Here is a 14,824-nt window from a genome sequence, read left to right as displayed (position 1 = left end):
CGAAAAAGGATTGATTCAAACTTAATTTTGGCTTGACGTATGAGAAACTGACTCAAATTTGGGAGTGTCAGAAATCAAAAACAGTTTACAAATACCCAGGAGGAAATCTTTAACTTTGGGGCCACAGAGAAAACAGTCCAGGTGGGGGTGTCACAGGAAAGATGGAGTTGGGGGATGCTGCCATTTTATGAAATAAAGCTATATTTAAAGACATGAAATCACCAATATTTTAAAGTTCACTTAAATTCTACCTATGTGAAGTGGGTGAGTTTGGAACTAAATGGGTATAAATTTTAAACACAGATAGATGAGACAGAGACAGATAGATATGTAACCTCAAAGAAGGAAGTTGGGTAAATGAGCCCAATGACTCTTTCTCGGATGGCATCAGAGTGGGGGTAGGCTACAGAAGAATGGCTAGAAGTCTACTCACGAGCAAATCTGTATTTAAGGAGTGTTTCCTTCCCATAAGCAGGGAAATGTGGGAGGGTAATTCTTGCCGATGTGTGAGTCACCAACTGAGTCACTGTGAGAGGCAAGCCCCATTGTTGGTCCTGGAATCCACTGGCAAAAATGGTCATGCCTGAGAATTTCCTGTCACTTCTCTCAACCTGATGGTCCCCAAAGCACACATGCCTTGTGTATTCCTTAGAAGGACACCTCTGGGCAGCAGTGAGTGTCTCAAGAGGAAAGCTAAGAAATGAGAACCCATTGGGCGCCATCTTCGCAGGTGTTCAGATGTCCCATTGTCTGCACATTGGCCTACACTCTTGGGCTATAAGGTCTTCTAACCTCAGGTACTCTAGGGTCTCAGAGCTTGCTGGGTCCCCAGGTGGGAGCTGTGCTCTGCACTCAATGCCACCATCCATCCAAGGCCCAGGACAGATTCTATACAACTGATTCCAACTCTCATCCGGCCTCTCTTCTCCTTTTCAGCTTTTTGCCCTGAAAACCATGGGCATCTTGAGGATTTAAAAAAATCTCATCAGGTCATGAGATAAAACACCTGTTCTTCCAAGGCCACAGAAAAAACTAAGAAAGTCTTGTCTGTGTAGAAGGTGGTGACTGTCTTTTTTTCCACATAAAGAAGCAGAGTGAAAGGGGCCAGAGTGGGGGATGGGCAGAATGGGTGAAGCAGGGTGGGAGGTGCAGGCCTCCAGCTATGGGGTAAGTCATGCAGCAAGAGGTGCAACAGAGAGAATAGGGATAAGCAGACTGTAACAGCATGGGGACACATGCGCAGCTGAATGACGCTGAGCAGGATGGAGCAGAAGAACAGGGAAATGGAAAACTTAGCTTCCTCAGTTTTATTTGGAGAACATGCAGTAAGTCTCTAACCAAAAAAAAAAAAAAAAAAAAAAAAATTATCTCCAGGCTTAATGATAATTTAACCTCAGGGAGATGGATGAGTCTAGGTAAAGGAAACATTATGAACACCATAGGACTTCGTGACAATAACCGCTGTAAACAACATGATCACAGCATCGCAGACTCCCTAAGTGCCTGTGTGAACGCATGCATGGGACCCACACACCGGCCTCAGAAAGGAGGAGACACTACACTATCACACCCATTGTAGGGATGGGGAAACTGAGCCTTCACAAATTGACTGAGTTGCCTAGAGCATATTGTTAGGAAGCCCCAGCATCCTAACCCAGCTGCCTGCTTCCAAAGGGGGTGTCTAACCACTGAGCACACCGCACCAGACGGCCTGGGACTGAAATGGTTGCAGAGTGGTTTTGAGACATGGGAGATTGGAGGATGCGGGAAACTAGCCCCGTCCGTGGACAGAGACAATATATAACACATAGGATGGAAGAAGGGACGGCCACCTTACTAATTGACGTTTTTCTCCACGCTTTTAACTCTAGGCCCCTGAAAAGGGCATCTTTCTCCCTTTCACCGGTACCGCATGACCAACGCATTCACCAGTCCTGTCACACCTCATGGAAGGTTGCACCTGACCCCACCTGACACAGATGAACTCTTTGTTAGCTAGGAGGTTCTTCACACTGTTGCCTCTGAGGAATTAGGTAACAAGAGGCCACAATGCCTCTTGTGTATTCAGCACCTCTCCCCACAGACCACACAAGTACAGTTGCTGTTCTCAGCCTCCCAAGCCTGTCCCTGCCTCAGGGCCTTTGCCCTTGCTGTTCCTCTCAGTGCATGGCTTTCTCCCATGGGACATGCAACCCCGGTTCTCACATTTCCTTTCTGTCTTTGCCTGACAGCCTTCCCCAGTCACCTTATCTACACTGGAGCCCTGGTACCCCCTCCTACCCTGTGTAACTCCCACACTTCTTACTGCCGATAGATTCTCTCATCACTGTCCCACTGTGTCCTATTTGCCTGTCACACCTCACATCCCTGGATCAAGAGCACTGCCTGAGGCCATCTGTCCTGCTTCACATGCCCCTGCACCAATGGTCACCGTGGGTGTCCAACATGTCATTAGTAAATAAATGAATGAGTTGATTCCCACGTGCCAAATCCCAAAGAGATAATATGGTACTACTCGTCTGCCATGCTCCTGGAAGGATTTCTTGAGACAAACCATAGACATGAAGCCATCTGTCATCAAATAAAGAAAAATCTCCTTACTATCTTTAGGCAAATATGGGACGACCTCTCTGAAATTAAACCGAAGCCTGAAATGGGCACAGGAATTAAACGAAGCAGCCTCCGTGCAGGTTCCTGCTGCCACAGAAACTCAGTGTGGACGTAGCAACCAAAACTCCCCACTGCTTAGGTTGAGGGCCCTAAGAAAGAAGATCTGCTCAGAAGACAATTTTTAAAAAATCTTCAACAGGGAACAGACCCTCTAAGGGGTGAGTCTCTGTCCCAAGAGCAGGGACCTGGCCAGAGGGAGGCAATTGCTTTTGCCTTGGGCTTTGTCGCGGGAGTGTGGGTTTAAGTGGTCCGATTGTCCGGGCTGTTTATGAGCCCGAGCCTCCGTAACACCCCTGCGATGTGTCCTCCTAAAGATGTTCCCTAAGATATGACAGCGCTCAGCATTGTTTCCCTGCATACCACATTCATATCCCAGAGTAATCCGCCCTTCTTTTAACGGCTGATGACAGCTCCAATGGCTGGGCGAAAATCAGTTGAAGGAAAGGGAAGTCTTGTCGGAAATGAGATTAATCTTGTAACGAGTGTTCGGCTCTGATAACCCATCTGGGCACACAACTGCTTAAACCGGAGAGCAATTAACCTTCACCCGACAAGCTCTGTCCAACCGTTATAAACATTAAAGAGACAGAATCCTCCCCTCCTCCTTGTAGACTAAACAACCAGATTTGAATTCCACGTAAACGGTCTCTTGCTGCAGATGTGCGCCCATGACAAAGACAGGGGGAGAGGTGGGTCATGGCTCTGCTCCAGACTCAGGTAACCCGGACCTCAGCGGGAGCCCCTGGAGGTCGTTAGCATGAAAAGTCGCTCAGGGCAGTTTTAAAGAAAATTGCTAGTTTTAGGGGAGCTGGGTTCAGTCGCTTTCAGGCACGAACACGTGTCTGCTAACAGCAACACAGCTTGAGTGGGTTTTTTTCTCCCTCTTCTTTTTCTTTTGTCCAACAGTAGGGACATTTGCACAGAGCTGACCCCTCACTCGAATTTGGTTCCTCTCTTCCAACCATGCAGGCCACCACATGAGTAAATGCATCTTGTGGTCACAGAAAGGAGATTTTTTTTTTTAATCTCTGAGAAGTTATTAGCTTTCGTGGAGAGCAAACCTGTGATCTTGCCTTTATCAGCACATGCTGTAACCAACTGGGCTAACCAAGGAGGCCACGTACAACACCGCCTGGTTAGGGGACCCTCCCGTGAAAATAACTTTCACAACACTGAGAAGAAACCTCTGACGTCACTTAACTTACCATTCAGGCAAAAGCTTTCTGTGGCACTCTTTAAAGATTTATTTCTTTATTTACTTGACACAGAGAGAGAGAGCATGAGAACCAGGGGGAGGAGCAGAGGGAAAGGGAGACAGAGTCTTAAGCAGACTCCTTGCTGAGCATGAGCCTGACACAGGGCTCGATCTCACGACTTTGAGATCATGACCAGAGCTGCAACCAAGAGTCGGATGTTCAAATGACTGGGTCACACGGGGCCTCTGGAGCATTCTTTCATATGGGACCACTGGCTTGTGTTTGTGGACATGGTCTTAACAACAGACAGATAAAGGATAAGGCCCCTGTGCCTTAGAGGGACCACAAACCGAGGCGGGTACCTAAAACACCCCACAGAACGGGGGAGCAAGAGCACGTGAGCACACGTACAGAGTGATGTGTGGGACAGTCGTGCTACAAAACCAGCCTGTCCGCTCATGGGCCTCCCCTCAGATTCTAAAAAATAAATAATAAAAGGGGGGAAATGAGAACATTCCCTTAGTGTGTTCTAAAATTTCTCTCTCCCAAGGTTTCAATCCAGGCTTCACGAAGGCCAAAGATGGCTCTCACAATTCTCCAGGCTAACGTTCGATTTCACCTTATCCCTTGAACCCCGTTTCTTTTTCCAGTGGGTAAGTCTTGACATTCAGGGCCTCGGGGCTGGGTGTGTACACGGCAGGGCTGGGTTTCCACCGCCTGTCTCACTCATGCGGGCCTCTAGGGACAGAATGAGGCAGGAGCATGGGAGAAGTACAAGCCGTCTGTGGGCAGCATTACTGCCCTGGGGACACACTCCCAGGGACACGGCCAGGGGACCGTGCTCTGCGTGCTCCACTGCCCTTCCTGCCACTCTTGGGCAGGAGTCGTGAAGGACACCCCGAGGGACTGACCCCTGCGTCACAGGGCTTTACACCACCTCTGGCCTGCAGCTGCGTAAGATGCCAGCAGAGCGTTCCGTGGGCCTGGTTCTCACAGTCGCACTGGAAGCTTTCCCGTGTCTCAGCCACAGGCAAGGTGGAGACGGGCTGGCTAAAGTTTCATCCAGGAGGGACCACCGTGTGCCCTCCAGGTCGACAAGGGCACACACAAAGAACATAACGAGAGCCCCCGACCGGTCCTTGATTTAAATTTGCATGTCTCTCCCAAGAAAACCTTGTGGAGCCTTCACAGTCAGGGCTGAGATGAAGTTCACCTCTTTGTTGAGCGACTGAGCCATGTCGCAAGATGTGACACTGGCAGATACCAAAGCCAGAAGACAGAAATGAAACCCTGGGGCCTGACAATAACACAGGGCACGGTGCCACCTTATGAGCTTAGCCTGAGGGCCGTGGAGGTTCAGCCTGAGGACTTTCGTGAAAAAAGCCACAAGAATCGCTTTTTTTTTTTTTTTTTTTAAAGTAAGATGTAAACAGCACACTCACCCATGAGTCTACACTGGGTGATTGGCTACCGGCAAAGCCAGGCCCCCACATGACACTGACGAGCCCTGCGGGGGCCCCAACCTCACTGTGCTTCTTGACATCCACCAAGTAAAGCTGTGAGATAAGGAAAAACCACAGCATCACACCCAGCATCTTGGGAAACGGAGACAGCGGCGGGGGGACGCCTGCTTACAGTGATTTGTGATTTGGATCCTCACGTGGATTTCACATGCGTGCCGCCCAGCGGGACGTGCTTCCCCGGGAACCCGACCGCGTTCGCACATTCCCAAACGGTACTTACATGCGAGCATCCTGCCGGCGTCCCGGCGTCCGCACGCGGCTGTGAGGATCATCTTCCAAAGCCCGAGAGAGGCTGCCGACCTCGAGGCCCTGTCTCCATCCTGCCTGAACTGCGCACCTCCCCCCCACACACACACCTTCCGTGTCCACCCGGATGTGAGCTTATTTGGAAGTAGGGTCTCTGCAGAAGTAATTATGGCAAGGATTGGGGGACGATCATCCTAGAGGAGGGCAGACCCTGCATCCAACAAGAGCACCCCTGTAAGGGACCAGAGAGGACAGAACATCCAGATACGTGGAGAGGGTGATGGGAGGACAGAGGCGGGGTTCAGGGGATGTGGTGACAAGCCGAGGACTGCAGGCAGCCAGCTGAAGCTGGGAGAGGCATGGGACCTGCTCTCCCTCACCGTCTGCAGAAGCACGTGATGTAGCTGGCGCCTCGATTTTGGACTTCCGGCTCCCTAAACTGCAAGAGAGTATATTTCTGCTGTGGTAAGCCACCCAGTTCGCTATTATTTAGTACGACGGCCCCAGGAATCTAATTCGCTACCTGTGGACCCTGTTTTTAACAAAATATTTACCACGTGGGGGCATGATAGGGCCCAATGTTGGCCTAAGAGAATTAGCCCACGTCCCAAAAGTGCTTGAGTTTATGCCAAGAATTAGGTAAATCTCTGGTTGCAGCAACCAGAAAGCCTGAAGTTTTCAGAATAATGCTAAATTTGACAAACTTTCCATATCTGCTCCTTTGTCTGACAATGCCCAGGTTCTTATGTTAGGAACTTTCCTGCTTATACCACTGGAGGAATAAATGTCTGGTTCACATTCTAATGAAAGTCATTATCATGTGGGAAGTCGCCTTCACAAAGATCTTTAAATGTCTCAAATTTTTATTTGTCTGAAAATAATTTTAAAAGTTAAAAAAAAAAAAGCTAATAGAAATTAAAAGTTAATTTTTTTAGTATTTTTTCCAGCCAACATTTGTGGGCACATTAGGCAAATTATGATTGTTTCATGTATATTCTCTCCCCAACACCATCTTAATTCTCTTAAGAATTCCTTTCGGGACGCCTGGGTGGCTCAGTGGGTTAAAGCCTCTGCCTTCAGCTCTGGTCATGATCTCAGGGTCCTGGGATCGAGCCCCGCATCGGGCTCTCTGCTCAGCGGAGAGCCTGCTTCCTCCTCTCTCTCTCTGCCGGCCTCTCTGCCTACTTGTGATCTCTGTCTGTCAAATAAATAATAAAATTGTAAAAAAAAAAAAAAAAAAAGAATTCCTTTCAATTATCCTAAGAACAATTAGGAATGTAAAGATCTGAAGTATAATTGGGTTGAGAAACACTGGACCCTCCATGATCAATCTAAATTTCCTCTAACTTTTGGACTCCTAAATAAAAGTTGTGGGTTTTTGTTGTTGTTGTTGTTTGGTTGGTTTTTGTTTATTTGTTTGTGTTTTCTTGGACTCCTTAAAAACTAGATTGCAGTTTAAAACTGCATTGCAGAAGAACCAAGTCAGATTTCTTTTATTCACATATTGCTGCTGAAGACATGTTCCACTTAGGGAATGATTTCTATACCGATTTGGTCATGTGTTCATGTGTTTGTTCATTCAGCAAACATTTACGGCGAACCCACATCACATGCCAGGCACTGTGCTAGGCTCAGGACAAGTGATGAACCAACTTTATAAATCATTACATTGAAAAACAGTTCAGAGAAAAAAAAAATCTTACCAACAAAACAGAATGCCTTAGGTTTCATGAAAGATCACATTTTCTTTGGCTTACATAGAATGCCTTAACCAGCAAAGCTCACTAAGTTAAATCATATGTTTGGTAAACTTAAAATTTCAGTAGGAAATCCAGTTTTATTATCTGGCTTAGATAAGCTGGTTGTTAACTGCTATTAAAGTTCATCTTTATTATAAAGCAGATTGTCCTACAATCAAATACAAAGAACTTAGTTATTTATGAAGATGTCCCACTACATCATACCCATGGCAGATGTCATTTACATAATAATTATCAAATGCAGATTTCATTTACATACTAATTACCATAGAGTAAGGGCCACCTGATTCACCAGTGATAATGGAAGCTCTCGGTGTGAACCAGTACATCGGATACCAGCATATGTTTTAAGTTGCAGCTTCCCTGAAATTTCAAAGGAGTGGCTACAGTCACAAAAAAAGAGAAACAAACAGTGCCCACCACAGTGCATTAAACACTACTCTGCATTTCTGTAGAGTTGTGAATTTCTGCATCATGGACTGTAACAGCTGAACACGGGCATGACCCAAGGCAAACCTTGGACATATGAACACTGGTAGGTATTGCCACTTGGCAAAAGTGAAAGCATTGCTTAGTTTTGCCCCAACCCAACAGGTGTCATGGAACAGAACATAGGCTCCCAGAGCTGTATTTCTGCTTCTAGTTTTCAGTGGACAGCATCTCCCACATGGCCTGGCGGAGAGATACGCACTTGTTGGGTGCACCCTCATAAACGTTCCAATCACAGATTCTGGACAGCCCATGATCATCCCCCCTTCCCTAACATGGGCAGGTTCTTTAGGACACACATGCTTATGTCTAACATTAGGCATTCACAGGTGACATGGGGGCATTCAAGACATTGGTTCCAAGATATCGTAATAATTCTGTCTTCTGATTGAAAAGCACAACTTTCCTCATAACTCCTGGGGGCATCTAACACAATGCTGTGCAGATAATAAGAAGCCAATAATTGCTCAGTGAATTAAATGAATGAATTCTGCACAGCATGTGAGCAAAGTGCCACTGTACTAATTACTGCTCTCGGTCATACAGTTATCACCCAGATGTCTTAGTAGACATCTAAAGAAGGTCTGCTGCTCACTAGGCAACTTCATCAGGAACAAAAGATGACGTGATGCCAGCCATGTAACGTAAGACACAGAATCCTGACTTCTAACCATCAGTGTTTGGAGAGTTTCTGGTCTTTAAGGAAATTCCACAGAGCCTTAATCATGGCCATCACTTGGCAATATGAGAATTCGATAGATGCTTCCTCTCCTCCTCTAAAGAATGTACCAGCTGTAGTGTCTGGCTCAAACCAGCACTTGACTTCCACTCTTCGGCCCCTCCAGAGACCAATGGTGACTCCCCATTTCAGGGATGCATTCATTCATTCATTCACAGAAAAGGCAAGACAGGTGACAGTGAACACCTTGGTTTTTCTATGGATCCTCAAAATTGTTGGTTTTCTAGGCTCATGAAAATGCAGTTGAGTTCAGCAGCTAAAATTGTAAGTCCCATGTTGCTTGAACCATTGAATGGACCCCCAGCGGGGACTCTATAATGGTGTGTCCACTATCCTCAAACAAAGAGCCTGAGAAAGAAGCAAATGATATATACGGAATGATCCTCATCTCTTTGGATGAAATAGGTCAATGTCTCTTGAGACAAATATCTAAAACATTGGAGGATACCTTTCAAAGGTCAAACACTGAAATAAACATAGTCCAGGATGGATTACTTCCGAAAAAGCAATGAAGGTAAAAGAGTAAATTAAATACCAGAAACAAGACTAGGGTGAGTCACCAAAGAGCTCCCAACAGTGAACACTGTTTGCACATGAAGGCATATGCGCCAGTGCGTGAATAACCAGGATGCAGGCCCTATTCTCATTCCTCACTTTGCTCTACAGATGAGCAGACGAGACACGGGAAAGTGAAGTCACCTTACCAGGATGTGGGGGAGCTAGGACCTGCCCCAGACAGGCTGGTTCTGCTTCACAGGACAGAATATGGGGCCTTAACCTCTAAAGGGGATCACAAGAAATTCAGCCCTTACTCCTCTTTTCTTCTCCATCCTGGAAAAAGGGAAGTGAGTAGAAAATAACTCTTAAAATGAGTTTAATTTCTCAAATGTTATTATTCTTTCTAAAGAATATGTCTCTGTGCATGACATAAAAAGACCAAAAAAAAAAAAAAAATCCAAAAAGTGCCAAGTCTTCCTAGGCCCTTCATGGTATAGTATCAATTATTTTCATTTCCTTTTCTAAAGACTTTTTTTCTAAACCCTACAATAATTGTTTCTGGAATGGGGGAAAAGGACAAAGGTTTTATTATTGCTGCTGTTGTTTGAACAATATGCCATTCAAGGGGTATATGGAATGTGTATCCACTCCCGACTGAAGAAAATAAGACACAACAAAGCCAACCACGAAGCCCAGTCGAGCGGTGGGGATTTTCAGGGAGGAGGTCATTAGGGGTGTTTCTCTATCCTGCATCAAAGTCAAGTCTACTGCTGTACAGCCTCGCACCAGCACTCCAGAACCAGGATTCCAAGGGCACTCGAACCAACGTAGACTCAGGAGATCAGAGAGGTCAGTTTGCAACAAAACAGAGGTAGCAAAAGGTAGCCTCTGGAAGGAGGCGTGTTGGGCGACGCCTCTGGGAGTTTGGGCAAAACCTAACAAACCTGCACAATCAAGGTCCAAGGGAGGAAAGCCGTCTTCACTCCCACAGGAGGATCTTAAGATTTTAGTGTCTTCCAAAAACACAGGCAAAAGTACATCAACAAATGAGAATACCTCTTTGGGCAATTGCATGTCAATTGCAACCTAAAGCTGTGTCCTGAGTGACTGTAGATAAAATCATCAGGATATACTCATGCCTTAGCCTCTTGAAGAGACAGGACTACCTCTAACCATGTCTGGCAGCTTCTCAGGGTCAAGTACAATCCGCCTCCCCACAGGCAGCCTTCAACACCTGTGGACTAGGTACGGGGAAAGGAGCCCTATCAGACACTGTGCTCTTGACTTTGCAAAGCAAGGCTCCCAGGCGCCTTCTGATCATCAAAGGAGGTGCTCTGCCATGATGTGACCCAGCAACTAAAGGCAGCTCGGTTTTCTGATTATTTTCAGGACCCGTAGGAGATGCGGGCGGAGGCGGAGGTTTCCGTGTTTGGAGTAGGTAAACATGAGTCTTTGGAGTTTTGCCAGTGCTTGACTTGAGTGGTTTTCAGGTGCTGTTTATTTTGTTTAGTTTATTGTGAAGTGTTACTGTTTGTTGACTTGGTATATTATTTTCACTTACAAAAGGGCCAGTCCGTAAGGACACATCCTGTAGATGGATAATTGATGATGCCCCATTGTTCAGTGTTTGTGTTGTGGTTTTATGTGCTTTGGTTCAAAGGACCCAAACAATGCATTCATTGGCACTTAATAGCCAGTGTAAAATCAGCACAGAGAACAATCTGTGTACTGAGATTTTTGTACCCAAATCCAGAGATCTCTGCTTGCCTGGAGAAAGCAAAATCTAACATGACCTTCACTCTAAATAACCCGAGGGGGGAGTGGGGGGGACCTGCACTTGAATCTCCAAGAGGCTTATTTTCTACCAATGACAAAGGCAGACTCATGCATCAATCACAGTGATTCACAGGAGACTGAGGGGCGTCCAGGACACCCCTCTTACTCACAGACACGACTGTCTGGTTACACTGTGCCAACAACAGCAAGCAGACAAGAGCAAGGATGGCAACGAGGGACCGAAGCCATGACCTTAGAGACGCTGGATTTTCCACTGCTCCGAGATAGAGGAACCTGCCAGAAGATCTGTAGCAACAGGTCTATTCCCCTTGGAGAGGAGATAGTGAATGGTGGGCCACACATGCGCGGGGGAAGTTTCCAGTGGGAGCCCTTCCTGCCGTGGTGCGCCTCTGACTGGCCTGGCTATCTGCGTAGGAAGTGAGCACAGGAAGTATCTGTCTACAAACCCTTTATCCTCAAGGCAATTGCTGCAGCAGCATTTTACTGTTTACCAAAGCAGTAAACATAGGATCTAAAAAAAGATGTTTTCCATCTCCAAAGAACAAGCCTTCACCAAAATATATGTGTGCCTATTTCATAAGCAGCCTCTTATCAAAACTCTTTGAGGTTCAATTGTGCTTCCCATAGAAGTGAGTCAATGGGAACGGCTTTTTAAGGAGGACAGAAGGTACAAATGGTTTTTTTCCTCACAGGGATGCTTCTCTGGGGAAGTAAATTTTATTCCTCCTCTAAAGCTTAACACAGGCTCACTGGAGCTTATGGTCTCTGGTTCAAAGGTAAAGTCAACAAGACTATCCGTATGGATGCTCACGGGTGGGATGGATAATTCCCAAGTCAGATAATTCATAAAGTCATGCATATTTGACCTTGGACAATATTACTTCACATGGGATTCTACATGCACTTCTAATTCTAAAAGTTCACATACAGTGAAGTAAAAGACAGAACTCAAATGTCAATGTGCGCCTAGGGGTTTTGACAACATTTACCAGGCAAAGAGGAACCTCCTGACCAGTCTTCCCAGTACGTCTTTATCCCAGACTAAAGGCCTGCGAACCTGACCATTCCCAGATCCCTGGGAGAAGAGAGGTCCTGGAGAATCTGGGAGACCCAGTGTGATGTGAAAGGAGGCAGGTCCTAGAGGAACCTCTGAGCACCCTCGAGGGTCAGAAGGGTCCTTCCTCTTCGTGGCTGTTGTCCCTTATGGTTTTGAGCCCTCCACTGGATTGTGAGCTATGGCAAAGAGGGAGAAAGAGGAGAGAAGGAACACCAAGGTGAGAAGTAGAGAGGAGCAGGGAGTGACCAAGCACCAAGAGTCTTCTCCAGGAGTGGCTATGAACGGAACTCAGCTGCCAGTCACCCTCAAGGCAAATAAAGCCCTGAGTAACAGAGAACTCACTGTCTTGTAAGCGTTTTTACTTCATAATAAAGGAAAAAGAACATGTTAGAGGAAAAATGGCTACTTGAAAAAGAAAAACAAAAACCCTCAATTCACAAACTGTTGCAGAAATTGAGAAGAGGGGGGAAAAAAAGCTTTTGTGGATTTTCTGGTTCTAGTCCTAGGAGAAAAATTTATTTGACTTGAGTGAATAGTAAAATTAGCTAACGCTTATTAAGTACTTCATATGCACTCAGAAACTTTCAGTTGATCTCTCCCTGGGAGGTAGGGACTATTGTTATTCCCCTTTCACAGATGGAAAAACCCAGATACTGTGAGGTTAAGTACCTGTCAAGGGTGAAAAGCAGGAAGACCTTTTCCATCACTCCCCACCCTCCAACCCCAGGAGGTGCGAAAACCCTGCAGAGGTGAATTTACCTGCCAGCTCCCATATCATCAAGCTCCTGCCACCTTGTCCCAGGCCAGCCCCTTCCCCCCTCTCTTCCCTTCCCCTGCAAGCCAGATAAGACCAATCCTTCCCCCACAGAGGCTATTTTAAGGATGCTGTGAAGACACGGAGGGTATCAGTGTCCCCCTGGGTGTGAGATAAACACAGGCTGTGCTTGTGCTACGTCACCTCCAGCTTCCGTGGCCCTTTGGGACACCAGGGAATGCCCACATTCAACACGGGTCCAAGGAGTGCTTGGCCATATTAAACCACACATGCTTTTGTTATTTTTTTTTTCTTTTTTAACTTGGAGCAACGTCTTGGGAAATCTGCCTCAAATTGAGACACAAACTAATTGTGTTGACAAATTCTGAAGTGTTGTTTCAACAGTTTCCTCTTTCTCAAAGGTGAGCATCCCATGCCTACGGTTAAGTCGCAAGGTACCATTCAGTACAGGGCCCGGTGGGACCCAAAGGGGATGGGATGCTCAACTTGCTACCCGCCCTGGAGGAACGTGCTTGCGAGGGTGTGGGGAGTTTTCTCTTCAGGACAGACTCTGTGTCCAGGGGAGAAAAACAAAACAAACAAACAAACAAAATCAATCTGCTCTTCTGTAATTTTATAAGGGGAAGACCAGCTGTTCAATCACCAAGGTGGGATGATTTCAAGGTGGCTCTGTGAAATACAAGAGTGCGGCTTCTTGGGCGCCTGGGTGGCTCAGTGGGTTAAAGCCTCTGCCTTCGGCTCAGGTCATGATCTCAGGGTCCTGGGATCGAGCCCCACATCGGGCTCTCTGCTCCGCGGGGAGCCTGCTTCCTCCTCTCTCTCTCTGCCTGCCTCTCTGTCTACTTGTGATCTCTGTCTGTCAAATAAATAAATAAAATCTTTAAAAAAAAAAAAAAGAGTGCGGCTTCTTTGCCTGATATGTTATAAACTTACTTGACTACGTTCTCCAGGACGTGACATGCATTGTCTTGAACAGAAGCATGGGAAGTAGCAGCCCTGATGTCCATGTTATGACTGGATTATGATGTGGCTTTGAAAATAAATAATTCTGCTTGCCCTTGGCCTTTCTTTTCTACATGTCTCAACACGTATCTGTACACAACAGAAGGTTACCATTCTTCCCAGCATTGAATCCCACGAGCGTGCCGCTGAAAGACTCGTAAGGCCTGATGGAAAACGGGGCTGCGTTTCGTGACTGAAGCCAAGGCGAGGGCAAGGAAGTGGATACTTGGGTTGAGGAAATTTAAATCAGCAGCTGATTTGGAATCTGGAACCACTGCCCCTTGGATATTACCAAATATGGGAAAGAATTTGTGTCACTGAGCAAATACAGATGGGTGCTGGAGTTTTACTCGCCAATTTTCTGGCAGTTTATCGTGATTAGTCACCAAAAGTAGAATAATGGTTGCCTATGGAGTTTTTCACACAGGAGTAGCAGCAAAATTAGCCAGTTATAATAATTGCCATTATTCAGTTACTTAATGTATCACTATACCTTTTGATACATCATTTTTTTCTACTCAGCCTATTTAATATTTGAGGCGAGGGCAAAGAGCAGGACAAAGAGATCATAGAATGATAAACTGAGGGGAGACAAATGGATTTGTGTTACCTAAGCAAGTTCCTCAGCCTCTCTAATCCTCTATCCTCCTGTGCACAAAAAGCAACAGTATCTAGGGGGCATGCGTATCATTCGAGATAGTGTGAGCGCCTAACCCAGAGCTTGGCCTTTATGTAGTTACGAGGATAATGTTAATTTGGATTAGGAACTCAAGATATAACGGCTACCTCTTAAAAATGTTTCTCTAAACTCTTTCAAACATCCATTTAATTCCATATAATTGATTTTTATTTAACTAGGAGAAGTACCTCTATAAAGAAATACAACTTCTATTTAAAATCTACAATAATGATTAATTACTCTGACAGCTTAATTTTCTCTTTATGAGTTCAAAGGATTTTAATTTTAAAAAGATTAACAAAAAAATTTTAAATTTTAACATATATCCACGGAACCCCTATCCTTTGCCAGTTGCTATTGAGAAAACACAAAAGAGGTGGATAGACCATCCGT

General features: G+C 45.9%; 1 protein-coding gene across 5 annotated transcripts in view; it reads right to left on the bottom strand.

The window, feature by feature from the left end:
- The window catches only part of ERG (ETS transcription factor ERG), a 244,586-nt gene that overhangs the window by 82,410 nt on the left and 147,352 nt on the right, over positions 1-14,824 (bottom strand). The window contains exon 1 of one of the 5 annotated variants that reach the window (XM_047719924.1): positions 5,610-5,633. The exons of the other annotated variants lie outside the window; for them this stretch is intronic. The gene's annotated coding sequence lies outside the window, so the exon portion shown is untranslated. Of the gene's footprint in view, positions 1-5,609; positions 5,634-14,824 lie in introns of those variants that run through there. 5 annotated transcript variants of the gene reach the window in all.

Source organism: Lutra lutra, chromosome 1, assembly GCF_902655055.1.
Source record: "Lutra lutra chromosome 1, mLutLut1.2, whole genome shotgun sequence".
In the NCBI taxonomy this organism is placed as follows: domain Eukaryota; kingdom Metazoa; phylum Chordata; class Mammalia; order Carnivora; family Mustelidae; genus Lutra; species Lutra lutra.
The sequence above is the reverse complement of the archived record's forward strand: the minus strand, read 5'-3'. Positions and strand labels throughout refer to the sequence as shown.